Source organism: Budorcas taxicolor, chromosome 22, assembly GCF_023091745.1.
Source record: "Budorcas taxicolor isolate Tak-1 chromosome 22, Takin1.1, whole genome shotgun sequence".
Classification (NCBI taxonomy): Eukaryota; Metazoa; Chordata; class Mammalia; order Artiodactyla; family Bovidae; genus Budorcas; species Budorcas taxicolor.
This window is the reverse complement of record NC_068931.1, coordinates 54,171,581-54,187,382: the sequence shown is the minus strand read 5'-3', so window position 1 is coordinate 54,187,382 and position 15,802 is coordinate 54,171,581.

Here is a 15,802-nt window from a genome sequence, read left to right as displayed (position 1 = left end):
CCTGATGGTCGCAAGGGCTGCAAATCCTCCTGACCGGCGTCTGGGACTTCTCTCCTGCGTAGCGTTGAAGGAGGGTTTACCATCCCAAACAGCTTTTCCCACCCCCCGCATGCGGTCTGCGGAGTTACGTTCTTATCACAAGTTTTAAATGTTTATTTTTATGTAGAAGGCAGCTTGTTCTCCCGGTCAACTGTTAGAAATGCTAACCCGGAGATGCTGAAAATTTATGGTGATGGGGGTGGGGGAATCGATGGAAATTATGGTTAGAGCCAGGCGACCTTGTAAACTGATTGTGTTAGTTGCTCGATCGTGTCCGACTCTTCGCAATCCCATGGACTATAGCCCACCAGGCTCCTCTGTCCATGGGATTCTCCGGGCAAGAATACTGGAATGGGTTGCCATTTCCTTCTCCAACTAATATGATTAGCTAGTATGTTAAAATTTGCGTTTTGTTGTTTGACTCAAAGATACTGTGACACTGCTGTATTTAAAGTGGAAAACTTAACAAGGACCTACAGTATAACACAGAGAACTCTGCTCACTGTTAAGTGGCAGCCTGGATGGGAGGAGAGTTTGGGAGAGAATACGTGTATAGGTGTGGCTGAGTCCCTTCACTGTTCACCTGAAACTATCGCAACATTGGTAATTGTCTGTGTGTCTGTGTGCTAAGTCCTTCAGCCAGCTGACTCTGCCACCCTATGAACTGTAGCTGGCCAGGCTCCTCTATCCATGTGATTCTCAGACAAGAATATTGGAGTGTTTGCCAGTTCCTTCTCCAGGGGATCTTCCCAACCCAGGGATCAAACCCACATCTCTTAGGTCTTGTGCATGGGCAGGCAGCACTCAGTTCAGTTCAGCTTGGTCAGTTGAATCCCACTTTTTCCCTTCCCATGGACTGCAGCACACCAGGCTTCCCTGTCCTTCACCACTCCTGGAGCTTGCTCAAACTCATGTCCATAAAGTCAGTGATGCCATCCAACCATCTCATCTTCTCTTGTCCCCATCTCCTCCTGCCTTCCATATTTCCCAGCTGCTGCTGCTGCTGCTAAGTCACTTAAGTCGTGTCCGACTCTGTGTGACCCCATAGACGGCAGCCCACCAGGCTCCCCCATCCCTGGGATTCTCCAGGCAAGAACACTGGAGTGGGTTGCCATTTCCTTCTCCAATGCATGAAAGTGAAAAGTGAAAGTGAAGTTGCTCAGTCGTGTCTGACTCTTCGCGACCCCATGGACTGCAGCCTACCAGGCTCCTCTGTCCATGGGATTTTCCAGGCAAGAGTACGGGAGTGGGGTGCCATCGCCTTCTCCGATATTTCCCAGCATCAGGGTGTTTTCCAGTGAGTCAGCTCTTCCCATCAGGTGGCCATAGTATTGGAGTTTCAGCTTCAGCATCAGTCCTTCCAATGAATATTAAGGACTGATATCCCTTAGGATTGACTGGTTTGATCTCTTTGAAGTCAAAGGAACTCTCAAGAGTTTTCTCCAACACCATGGTTTAAAAGCATCAATTATTCAGTGCTCAGCTTTTATTAAAAAAGCTAAGATCATGGCATCTGGTCCCATCATGGCAGATAGATGGGGAAACAGTGGAAACAGTGACAGACTTTATTTTGTGGGGCTCCAAAATCACTGCAGATGGTGACTGCAGCTATGAAATTAAAAGACACTTGCTCCTTGGAAGAAAAATTATGACCAACCTAGACAGCATATTAAAAAGCAGAGACATTACTTTGCCAACAAACTTCCGTCTAGTCAAAGCTATGGTTTTTCCAGTGGTCATGTGATGTGAGAGTTGGACTGTAAAGAAAGCTGAGCACCGAAGAACTGATGCTTTTGAACTGTGGTGTTGGAGAAGACTCTTTGAGAGTCCCTTGGACAGCAAGTAGATCCAACCAGTCCACCTTAAAGGAAGTCAGTCTTGAATATTCATTGGAAGGACTGATGCTGAAGCTGAAACTCCAATACTTTGGCCACCTGACTAGAAGAACTGACTCATTGGAAAAGACCCTGATGCTGGGAAAGATAGGATGAGATGGTTGAATAGCATCACTGACTCAATGGACATGAGTTTGAGTAAACTTCAGGAGTTGGTAATGGACAGAGAGGCCTGGCGTGCTGCAGTCTATGGGATCACAAAGATTCAGACACAACTGAGCAATTCAGCTGACTGAATTGACAGCTTTTTATAGTCCAACTCTCACGTCCATACATGACTAGTGGAAAAATCATAGCTTTGAGCCACTATCACCATGTTGGAAGCCCTAAATGGCTATACTCCAGTACAAAATAAAAAGTTTAAAAAAATACCATTAGATTGTATACCTGAATTTTTAATCATATGGAATAGGAATTTAATACATGAGCTTTGGCATCTGGTAAAATCTTAAATGCATCCCTGGTGTCTGAGACAGTAAAGAATCTGCCTACAATGCAGGAGACCTGTGTTCAATCCCTGGGTTGGAAAGATCCCCTGGAGAAAGGAATGGTAAACCACTCTAGTATTCTTGCTTGGAGAATCCCATGTACAGAGGATCCTGGCGGGCTGAAGGCTATGGGGTCCCAAAGAGAGGGACACGACTGAGTGACTAACATACACACACACACACAGTCTTAAATACAGACCCTCCAATTTGCTAACTATGACATTGGGCAGGTTAAATAACTGTTCTGAGCCTGTTTCTTCACCATTTAAAAAGAGAAGTCTTGAGCGTATTGAGATTAAACGAATAAATGAAAGTTAACATATGCTTTAATATTCCAATGAATTTAAAACACCTGGGTCATGGAACAATAGAAGGTGCTCAACAAATGTTCTTTCTCTGTGCTTTTTGTTGAGATGCCTCATGTTCCTGTGTGTGTTTCTTCCAGTAGAGAAAATTTCTATGTATGTGTGTGTGTTTTTTTAATCTGGCATAGTATTTCTCTGGTTTGCATCGTTCTCAACATGGAGAAATTAAAATTTTCTATGTATGTATATTCACACAATTACTTTGATTTTTTTTTTTTTTTACAGGAGTCTCTCTTATAAATAGGGGTAAAAACGTTGAGAAACCCATTAAAGGACATGCTGATGCATCTGTAAAGAAGAAGGAATAACAGGCAGAGCTGGGGCTCAGTGGTTTTAGCATTAAGACCCAGTCTTCCTTTTGGGGTTTTACTCTTAGACATCTGGACCAGTTTCCTATAAGTCTCCAGGATAGGATCAAATATACCAGTTTAAAACTATGCTGCTTTCTTTGTGGTTGCTGTTTCTTAAGTCTAGATAACGTGCTTTCGAGTCGAATGGCTCTTGGCCGCTTAGTGCCTCTTGGCTGTCATCAAGGGTCCAGGTGCTTGCAGACAACTTAGGTGCACGTGTGCTCAGTCGTGTCTGACTCTTTGCGACCCCATTAGCAGGAGCCCGCCAGGCTCCTCTGTCCATGGGAGTCTCCAGGCAACAACACTGGAGTAGGTTGCCATTTCCTTCTCCAAGGGATCTTCCCGACCCAGGGATCGAACTTGTGTCCTCTGTGTCTTCCTGCATTGGCAGGCAGATTCTTTACCACTGAGCCACCTAGGAAGCCTGAACATCTAAGGTATTTTGTTTTAATTTCTCCATGTTGAGAACGATGCAAACCAGATAAATACTATGCCAGATTAAAATAGTTCCTTTATAAGAGCCCTAAGCTCACTTAACACTCAACAGCTTGACCAACCATGAACCAGCATTGAAAATCAGCACCCATGATCAAGCCCTCTTTGGTTAGTTGAATATATGTCCCTCTCAATTGTGAAATTGAAGAGTGACTTTTAATTTAGTAGAAGAAAAGACAGATGGAACCTTAAAAGCCTAGGGGAGCGAGCTGGGCTCACTTTGTGAGTGTACAGCCTTTGCAATAACACAGAGCCCCACTCTTAGAAGGGCCCATCGCTTGGTTTAATGTTCTGCTGTTGCTGTCTTGAAATTCTTAATTTTTGAACGAGGGAGCCCTAATTTCCATGCTGCGCTGGACCTCAATTATTTAGCCGGTGCTGGGAACAAAGGAGGGAAGCAGCATAGAAAACGATGCTTATAAAACACTTGTGTGTCGGGCACAAGCCTAACAGCATAATAGCATAAAATTCACTATGCCTTGGAAGGTGGGTATCATCAGTTTCATTTTCCCAAAGATGAAACAGGCCAGCAGAGACTAAGATGGTTACTCAAGATTATGCTTCTAGTAATGTAAATCCACTTTCCAGAGTTTTCCACAGAGAAGAATTCAATGAGAATGTTTCTTCCACCAAAGAAACATTTTCTTCTGCCCATTTTTCTTGGTGCTTCCTTGGCCTGTTTGTATTCTTTTTTCCATCCCTTCCCAACTTGCCATCTGCTGGTCAACATTGTACTTTGCATTCTCTAGAATTTCATATAAAGGGAAATTCTCCAGTTACTTTTATATAGCTGTTTTCACTAAGTGCATAGATATATTTAGTGCTATTTATGTATGTGCAAAAGCATGGCATTAAATAAGAATAAGCAAGGCCCTGTTATGTATTAGAGCTGCATTGTTTATAAGCAAATGTCCTTTGATGTACTGACAATCACTGAGGAAAAGACTTGTTTAAAGTGAGAAATGAAATTCCAACTAAGTAAATTGAAATTGCTTCGTATCAATTTATCATCAATAAGAGAAGTTTGAATCATCTGCCTCATTAAAAAGAAAAACCCAAAGTAAAATTTACTTAAGCTAATATGTGTTACTTTGTTGTGGGATGAATTAGGGAAAGCTTTTTTTTTTTTTTAATCAATAAATCCCTTCCCCCAGTTTTAATTCATTGGCTCTAAGATAATTTCCAGAAACAAATATTTTGAGCATGAATCATAACTGTGTATTTCGGAGAAGGCAATGGCACCCCACTCCAGTACTCTTGCCTGGAAAATCCCATGGATTGGAGGAGCGTGGTAAGCTGCAGTCCATAGGGTCGCTAGGAGTTGGAGACAACTGAGCGACTTCCCTTTCACTTTTCACTCTCATACATGGGAGAAGGAAATGGCAACCCACTCCAGTGTTCTTGCCTGGAGAATCCCAGGGACAGGGGAGCCTGGTGGGCTGCCTTCTATGGGGTCGCACAGAGTTGGACACGACCTAAGCGACTTAGCAGCAGCTGCAGCATAACTGTGTATTTAAGTGCCACATAAGAAAAAACAATTGCAAAGCAGAATAAACATTTAATTAAAGAAAATTATGTTTGAAACAATATTCATGGGGGAGCATGGGTTTTGCAGAGTGTGGGTAATGGATAAAGAAACTGGGGTCATTCACGAGCTTCTGGAGTCAAGACATTATGAATTTACAGACATTAAAAGTGATGAGCACGTGGACTTCCCTGGTGGTCCAGTGGTTAAGAATCCACCTGCCAATGCAGGGGACACAGGTTCCATCCCTTGTCCAGGAAGATTCCACGTGCCACGGGGCAATGAGGCCTGTATACCACAGCTACTGAACCCTCAGGCCACAACTACTCAAGCCCACGTGCCTAGAGTCTGTGCTCCGCAACAAGAGACACCACCATGCAGAGAAGCTTGGCACAGTGACTAGAGAGCAGCCCCCACTCAAGTCTGGGTGCAGCAACAAAGACCCAGCACAGTCCAAAAAAAAAAAAAGTGACAGACACTAAAGTCCACATTGGGGAAGCCTGGGAAAATTACCAGCGCTTCCTTCTCGCCTCCTGGCCAAACCGGCCACGTATGAATCAGAGGAAGAACTCTAGACAACGTTCATAGGCTTTGCCGTGCAGAGTGTGAGGGCGTTTATGAGTGTCTGTATTTTATGCCGGTGGTGACTAGGTAAGTAGAGGTTAACTATAGGGCCAAAGAAACAATCTGACTTGGCAAGAGCCAAGGGCCTTGGTTTTGTAGTCTTTGACCTAGTGCAGTTCAGTTCAGTTCAATTCAGTCGTTCAGTCGTGTCCGACTCTTTGCGACCCCATGAATCGCAGCGCACCAGGCCTCCCTGTCCATCACCAACTCCCAGAGTTCACTCAAACTCACATCCATCGAGTCGGTGATGCCATCCAGCCATCTCATCCTGGGTCGTCCCCTTCTCCTCCTGCCCACAATCCCTTCCAGCATCAGAGTCTTTTCCAATGAGTCAACTCTTCGCATGAGGTGGCCAAAGTACTGGAGCTTCAGCTTCAGCATCATTCCCACCAAAGAAATCCCAGGGCTGATCTCCTTCAGAATGGACTGGTTGGATCTCCTTGCAGTCCAAGGGACTCTCAAGAGTCTTCTCCAACACCACAGTTCAAAAGCATCAATTCTTCGGCACTCAGCTGTCTTCACAGTCCAACTCTCACATCCATACATGACCACTGGAAAAACCATAGCCTTGACTAGACGGATCTTTGTTGGCAAAGTAATGTCTCTGCTTTTCACTGTGCAGTGGCTCTCAATTGGGGACAAATGATTTTGTCCCCTAGAAAATATTTGGCAATACGTTGGAGAAAGTTCTGGTGGTCACATCTGGGAAGTTTCAACTCTGCATTACTGGCCTCCAGTGGGTAGAGACCAGAGATATGGTTGAATATCCTATAATACACAGGACAGCCCTTTACGATAAAGAATTATCAGCCTCAAGTGTCAGCTGGGCCAGGCTTAGGGAACTCTGGCCTAGTAGTGTTTACATTATCCTGCTCCCAACCCCTTCCTCATCTTAAGATCCTCAGTTGTAAACAAATAATGTAGAATTGGTCTTTGGTTATGTGCTTTTACTTATAAATAGGATAGTTTTAGAGAAAGGAAGATATAAGAGAGGGAAGCAAGTATTATTTAGTTGATTTTCATTGTGGAGATTTATGTTCAGAGGCTAAAAAACAGTGCATTGGCTAGAAAAGAGATTTAAGAAAAATATTCACACTTTTATGAAGCTTGTGAGTTGCCCCCAGGGTGAAAATCTAATGAATCAGAAATAATTTACAGGGCTTAGTAGCTAAAACCAAAAAGCACAGAAAGGCTTCAGATGGTTGAAAGCAAACTAGAATTATGGTATGCAGTTGTACAATGTGCCTATTGGACAGTGTTTACTAAATAACATTCATCCAAGGATCTCACACCCTTTGCATAAGTTTCTCAATTGTCATGAAAAAACTGTCTTCTCTCTCTTTTTCGCACGTCACATTGCACACCAAGGCTGCAGTTTCAAGCTTTCTCAGTGTTACCTAAAAATATTTGCCGCATACCATGTGACTGTGGCTAAGAGAAGGTGTAAGAGGCTGGAGTTTTTCTAACAGTCAGCTTCTCTTTGCTTTGACCTTTCTTTGTGGTTGTGTAGAAATTCGATGAAAGGCCTGCATAGTCATTTTAATAATGGCATTTTAAAAGTGGCCTGTCAGGGTGTGCTCAGTCGACGGTCCCTTGTCATTTTGGATAGAGAGAGGTAGGGACCAGCGTAATCATGTTGCAACTCATTTGGTCCCAGTTTGTAAATAAAGTCTGCAAACTTGGTCATTGAGAACCAGAGAACTACCTGATGCTGTAGAGAGAGTGCAAGCGGATTGACATTGATCAGATACACTGTGTTAAATTTATAGACACCTAACTTCAATGAAACATTTTTTTTAATTGCAAAAGTGATTTGTGATTTTTATGGCAATTTGAAAAATATAGAAAGGAGTTAAGAAGAAAATGGTAGTCATCCATAATAACCCATAATCTGGTGCTCAGAGATGATCAAGATTTATTAGTCTTTTCATAAAGTACAACTTAAAAAGAAAGCTTTTGTTTTCTTTCACAAATAAATTTCTGTATCTCTTTCTTTACTAAACCACAAAACCATCGCCTTAATAAATGACATAAAAAACCTTTGTATGCTTATTTGTTTTTGATGTTACTTGAATGAAGTGAATGTGTTTTCAATGTCATTTTGTGAAATGTTAATTTCGATTTAATGAATAATATTCTCCATTTCCCTGGTTTGAGTGTAATCTGCACTCTTTATAAAGGAAAATAATATTTATATTTATAGGACTTATTCCATAGAGTTGATTTAAAGATTTCATTAAAGTACCTATTAATCCTATACGTACTGTTCTGATTTAAAAAAAATTTTTTTTCTCATCCATTGTTCGAGATATTGTTGTAAGACAGAAAGGCATAAGGTATAATGTGAAAATCCTTCATATCGCCACTGCACTGACATAACCACTGTCAACAGTTAAACACCGTTAACATCTATTGATACACTTAATCAGACTTTCTCTTATAATATTTAATGTAGGGTAGACATAAGTGAGGGCTTCCCTGGTAGCTCAGCTGGTAAAGAATCCACCTGCAATGCAGGAGACCTGAGTTCAATCCCTGGATTGGGAAGATGCTCTGGAGGAGGGCATGGCAATCCACTCCAATACTCTTGACTGGAGACGCCCCATGGACAGAGGAGCCTGGCAGAGTACAGTCCATGGGGTCGCAAAGAGTCAGACACGACTGAGAGGCCAAGCACAGCACAGCACAGACATAAATGATAATCATTTCTAATTCAGCTTAGTGGGATTGTACTGTGGAGACTCTTCTGTACCATGTTTTTTGTTTTCCCCCTTAGTGTCTCTTGAACATTTTTTCTTTGCATGAAAATATACTGCATTCTTTTTAACGGATATTCTGTTTACCAGTTCCATACTTATGGACACTTATTTCTGATTTTTCGCTGCAGTGAACATCCTTATACATACTTCTTTGTGCCCTTCCTCTACAGTTTGATTCTGCCCTTCCCCAGGACAAATCTAACATCCTAAAATTCTATAAGAATGTTATCTTTAACTTTTTTCTCTATTTTTAAATTTATTATTACATTTTTGTTTATTTTTTGGCCTCATAGGGTCTTAGTTGCAGCCCATGGGATCTTCGTTGGGGCATTCAAACTCTTAGTTGTTGCATGTGGGATCCAGTTCCCCGACCAGGGATCAAACCCAGGCCTCCTGGATTGGGAGCACAGAGTCTTGGCCACTGGACATCCAGGGAAGTCCCCACAATTTATTTATTTTTAACTGAAGGATAATTACAATATTGTGTTTGTTTCTGCCATACGTCAACATGAATCAGTCATTGGTATACATATATCCCCACTTGAGAGCTCACCGTGGTACAGGGTGCCTGTTGGTTCTGGAATCCCTCCAGCTCTCTGCATTCATATCGACACAGTGCTGACCACACACAGACATCTCCAGCTCAGCCTACAGCAGGGGCCTCGGAGCATCTGCCCTTTACCACCCGTAAGCCCTCAAATGATCTTTTAATAATGTAATATGCAATTTCAGTTTCCTGCTGAGAATCTTTTAAAGGCTTCCCATAACCTTTAGAGTAAAGTTCAAACCCCAATCCCGCCATGGTCCTCAAGACTCCCCTAGGGCAGGGCTTCACAGCAGTTTATCATTTTTTCCTTCCTACTTCTTCTCATGGTAGTTTACCTTCTCCTTGTATTTGGGGCACCCCACCCCTCTTTCTGTCCTGGAGACGTATTTTACTGCAGTTGGCAAGCTGGAGATCCAGGAGAGCCTTCAAGTCCAAGAAAAGACGGATGTCCCAGCTCTAACACAGTGAGTCAGAGAGAGTCGATTCTCCCCATTCAGCCTTCAGTTTCCGTTCAGGCTGTCCACAGATTGGATGAAACCCACTCGCACCTGCATTACTCAGTCCCCCCACTGGAAAGTAAATGTCATCCAGACACATCCTCATAGACACACTCTGTGAAAAGTGAAACTGAAAGGCGCTCAGTCCTGTCCGACTCTTTGCGACCCCATGGACTATATAGTCCCTGGAATTCTCCAGGCCAGAATACTGGAATGGGTAGCCTTTCCCTTCTCCAGGGGATCTTCCCAACTCAGGGATCGAACCCAGGTCTCCCACGTTGCAATCAGACTCATTACCAGCTGAGCCACAAGGGAAGCCCAAGAATACTGGAGTGGGTAGCCTATCCTTCTCCAGGGGATCTTCCCAATCCAGGAATCGAACCAGGGCCTCCTGCATTCCTGGTGGATTCTTTACTAACTGAGCTATCAGGCAAGCCCAGACATACTCAAAATAGCATTTAACCAAATCCCTGGATACCCTGTGGCCCAATCAAGCTGGCACGTGACATGGAACATCATAGACAATTTCCTGTCCCCAGACCACTCTATTGTTGGAAAGGTTTTTCATGGAAGCCAAATGTCAACACCTTCGACCATTCCAGAATGCACTTTCTTAGGTGGCCTCCCTCAGAAATACCCCATTCTCCCAGGACATACTGAGTATCATTTAAAACACTTATGTCAATATGTAATGTTTTCGTTTGCTGTTTGCTTGTTTTTTAAAGAATTAAAAAGTTTAGTTAGCCAGAGAAAAAATTATTCCTGAAAAATCAGTTCTCATTAAGTTCCTTGTAAAACAGTAAGCTTACAGAAAATTTCATGAACAGAAAATCACTATGCTTTTAGTTCAAGATATGTTGGGTTTTTCCCTTTTCATCTTAAGATGACAGACAGATGGATGTAGCCAAAACTATGAATGTGTGTACTTGCCCAAATGTGCAATGTAAATACAGAAGACTTGTAACCGGTACTGGAACAGGGTCAACTTCTAGCCCCAGTGAGTCTTCTGTGTAGAATCGCTGCAGCCCCCTAGGCGCCTCCTGAAGTCGTGAGGCCTGTGCCCCTCACACCCGAGCTGGCATTTTTTGTCTGCTAGACTGTGGATCCAGCTGCCCAGGCGGCCCTTGCTTTGTGAGAGAATGCCCTGAGGAGCCCCCGTTAGTGCCACTGGGGGTAGGACCAGGCATGCTGAAGACAGGAAGCGGCAGGGAGCTGAAGAGAACGGCAGGTGCTGTTTACTTATTTTGTAATAGATTTTTCAGTTTTTAGCTGTTGGTGGCTCTGCTGGGTCTCCGTTGTTGCTCAGGCTTTTCTATCGTTGGGGCTACTCCCTAGTTGCAGTCTGAAGCTGTGAGGGCTTCTCCTGCTGCAGACCCCGGGCTCTGGGGTACCCAGGCTCCAGTAGATGTGGCATGCTGGCTTAGTTGCTCCGAAGCATGTGGGATCTTCCCGGACCAGGAATTGATCCCATGTCCCCTGCGTTGAATTATTTAACCACTGAGCCACCAGGGAAACCTTGCTTACTTATTTTTAATCTCTCTCTCCTACTGAGATACATTAGGGTAGAGTGAGTGAAGTTGCTCAGTCGTGTCCGACTCTGCGACCCCATGGACTGTAGCCTACCATGCTCCTCTGTCTGTGTGATTTTCCAGGCAAGAGTACTGGAGTGGGTTGCCATTTCCTTCTCCAGAGTATCTTCCTGACCCAGGGATCGAACTTGGGTCCTCCCCCATTGTAGGCAGTTGCTTTATCATCTGAGCAACCAGGGAAGACTTCCTACTAGGGTAGGGATCTATTAAATAGGTATCTACCCAAAACAAGTGTGCAATAATGAATAGTATTATTTCATCATCAGTTAGATAATTTATTAATATTAGATATTGAAAGTCCCGTATAGACAAACCTTCCTTGTAGAAGACTTCCGAATAATATATGGAGATAACCACCCCTACAGGAGGTGGAGTTTAATCTCCCCACTCTTGCAGGTGGACTACACGAGTGACTTGCTTCCAGAAAATAGAAGATGGAAAGGGAGGGACACCGACCTTACAGTGGAGAAGCCTGGCAGTTGTTACCTTAACCGAACGAGCATGTAGATGTTACACATCCTGAGAGGATGCGTCAGAAAGGCGCAGCATCACTTCTGTGGAATTCTTGCCCCCAAATGGGTCATCTCAACGTAATGGCAAGAAAGCCTCAGACAAACCCAAACTGAGGCTTGTTTTACAAAACAGTTAACCAGTTTCTATCAAGAGTGACAAGATCAGAAAAGACAAGATGAAAGAAGTGTCACAGGTTGGAAGAGACTAAGAAACCACGGCAGCTGAATGCCATGTGCTCCCTGAAGGGTATTCCAGAACAGAAAGAGGATATTAATGGGAAAACTGGGGAAATCTAAATAAAATCTCAAATTTATAGAAATGTATGCCTGCCAGTTTCTTAGTTTTCACCAAAGAACAGTGGTAATGTAATATGTTAACAACAGCAGAAACTGGGGAGGGTTATGTGAGAAATCTGTTGATTATCTTTGCAACTTTTCTGTAAACATAAATTCATTCCAAGATAAAAGGTTTAAAAAATATGTAATCACAAACAGACTCTAAATAAAGCAATGTGTTTTTTTCAAGTCTTAATAATAGAAATAAAAAAAAAACAAAAAACTGAATACAGGAAGTCCTCCAGACCCACCATACACACACACACACACACACACACACACACACACACACACACACACACACACACACATAACTATGTGAGACAATCAGTTCAGTCCAGTTCAGTTCAGTCACTCAGTCGTGTCCGACTCTTTTCGACCCCATGAATCGCAGCACGCCAGGCCTCCCTGTCCATCACCAACTCCCAGAGTTCACTCAGACTTGCGTCCATCGAGTCGGTGTTACCATCCAGCCATCTCATCCTCTGTCGTCCTCTTCTTCTCCTGCCCCCAATCCCTCCCAGCATCAGAGTCTTTTCCAAAGAGTCAACTCTTTGCACGAGGTGGCCAAAGTACTGGAGTTTCAGCTTTAGCATCATTCCTTCCAAATTAACTTGATTGTGATAATCATTTGAAATATGTATGTTTATTAAATTATCACATTTTACAACCAGATATATACAACTTTTACTTGCAATTATCCCTCACTAAGGGCTTCCCAGGTAACGCTAGCAGTAGAGAAACTGCCTACCAGTGCAGAAGATGTGGCAGACATGGGTTTGATCCCTGGATGGGGAGGATCCCCTGGAGGAGGGCATGGCGACACACTCCAGTATTCTCACCTGGAGAATCCTATGGACAGAGGAGCCTGGTGGGTTACAGTCCATGAGGTCACAAGGAGTCAGACACAACCAAGCGCCTTAACATGCATACATGCCTACCTCACTAACGTTGAGGGAAAAATCTTAGATGTAGCTAATGATATGCAAAAGTGCAACAAAAAATTTCTCTTTTTATTAGTTAACATATACATATATAGATCGATGATTACTATCCTTTGAATTTTGTTTATAAATTTTTTAAACCTTTTGGGCTCCAAAATCACGGCAGAGGGTGTTTGCAGCCATGAAATTAAAAGACACTTACTCCTTGGAAGGAGGGTTATTACCAACCTAGATAGCCTATTAAAAAGCAGAGACATTAGTTTGCCAACAAAGGTCCATCTAGTCAAGGCTGTGGTTTTTCCAGTAGTCATGTATGGATGTGAGAGTTGGACTGTGAAGAAAGCTGAGTGCCGAAGAATTGATGCTTTTAAACTGTGGTGTTGGAGAAGACTCTTGAGAGTCCCTTGGACTGCAAGGAGATCCAACCAGTCCATTCTAAAGATCAGTCCTGGGTGTTCTTTGGAAGGAATGATGCTAATGCTGAAACTCTAGTACTCTGGCCACCTCATGGAAAGAGTTGACTCATTGCAAAAGACTCTGATGCTGGGAGGGATTGGGGGCAGGAAGAGAAGGGGACGATAGAGGATGGGATGGCTGGATGGCATCACGGACTCGATGGATATGAGTTTGAGTGAACTCCGGGAGTTGGTGATGGACAGGGAGGCCTGGCATGCTGCAGTCCATGGGGTCACAAAGAGTCAGACACGACTGAGCGACTAAACTGACTGAAAGTCTCAACTATTATTTTCCATTTCTGTTACCATATTTTAAACTCCCTGAAAGAAGTGATCTTTGCAGTTCATGCCCACTTAATGTTTATAATTGAAGGATATTTTTGCATAGACTGGCACCAAACAGTTAATTACTACTGTTAAAATGATCACTGCTTAGAAAACTTTCTGTATGAGATGATTCTTACTTGACTATACATTTTACCTCATTTTTCTTTTGAATAAAGCCAGAAAGATTATTGAGAAATCAAGGGCAATGAGTACCCAAAGTCAGAATTGCTGAATCTCCAATTCATTTGAGGTGTTAGAAATGTAGAACCATCAACAAATTCCTCCACCAGTATCTGAAAGGATTCCAACTCTAAAATAGTCACTATCCAAAAGCAAGCACAGTTTGTTACTTCATTATCACTTGGGTAGTTACATTCATTCCAGTAAATAGCATCTATTATGTGCACTTGTGTAATGACAAATTGATAAATAATCCATTGTATAAAATATCCTGGTTTGGGATTTACACAAAATTAGCTAAGACATCAATGCCTACTTAAGACATTTTTCAAAATGACTTGATTGATTTACTTTACTTTCATGGAGTCACAGATTAAAGTCATAAAACATAAGAGAAATGAGGAATCATCCTAGTTTGGGGGAGAGCAAGAAAACGGAACAATTAAATGAAAGGTAGGAGCTTGAATGAGGTTCTGTGACAGAAAAAGGACAATGGAGAAAATCAAGTGAAATTTGAATAAGCTTTGTCGTTTAGTGAAGAGTCTTATACCCATGTGTATCTCCTGCTTTTGATAATTAGGCTATGGAAATGAAAAGTGTTAACACAGAGAAATTGGGTGAAGAACAGAGACCATCTTTCTGAAGTATTACTTCAACTTTTTGCAACTTCTGTAAGTCTAAAATTATTTCAAAATAAAAGATTTTTTAAACATTACACTAGAAAACGCTTCAGGAAGTTGTTACTTCAAAGACAGACACAGTATTTCTCAATAGTTTCGATAAAGTCGGCTTCCCTCCAGCTTTGAAATGGAGAATTGTTTCTTCAGTTGAACAGCAGATAAAGTGCAGGCATTGGCTGCACTTTAGGAATATTTTGTACTGAAAGGTATATGTCAAGTTCCTAGAGTTACACTTTGGACAGTGAAACGTTCATGCTTTGAGAGGCCTGTTGGAAGCAAAACCAATAAAGACTCACATTCTCATTTTACAATGTACACGAGAATATTCATGCTCATTGAGTGGAATATCGGGCTGAAATTGCCTAGACAATTTTATATTGGGAGGTTTTTCCCCCCCTTTCCATTTTTTCCTTTATTTGTCAAGTACATAGAATTGAACTTGAATAAGTAAAATGTAGACATCATGCAGGGGTTATCAGGTGGCACTAATGGTAAAAAACCCATCTGTCAATGCAGAAGACATCAGATACACAGATATACATAAGATCCCTGGGTCGGGAAGATCCCCTGGAGAAGGAAATGGCAACCCACTCCAGTATTCTTGCCTGGAGAATCAGAGGAGCCCGGCGGGCTACAGTCCATGGGGTCACAAAGAGTAGGTCACAAAGAGTCGATCACTAAGAGTCGGACTGAAGTAATTTAGCATGCACACGCAGACATCCCATGACTCCACTATAATCCAATGGAGGAAATACATATGCAGGAACTTTGCTAGACAGATTATTGTCACTTTTTACAAAATGATTGTATTTTCTTTTGTGTGTGTTGTGTCTTCGTTGCTACACAGGCTCTTCTTTAGCTGTGGTGAGCTACTCCCTAATTGAGGGCTCTGCTCGCTAGGTACGGTGCACGAGCTTCTCATTGTGGTGGCTTCTCTTGTCACGGAGCACGGGCCCTAGGGCGTGCGGGCTTCAGTAGCTGCAGCACATAGTCTCAATTGTTGCGGCCCCTGGGCTCCAGAGTACAGGCTCAATAGTTGTGGCGCACAGGCCTAGCTGCCCCATGGCGTGTGGGATCCTCCCAGTCAGTTCAGTTCAGTTCAGTTCAGTCACGCAGTCGTGTCTGACTCTTTGTGACCCCATGGACTGCAGCATGCCAGGCCTGCCTATCCATCACCAACTCTCAGAGCTTGCTC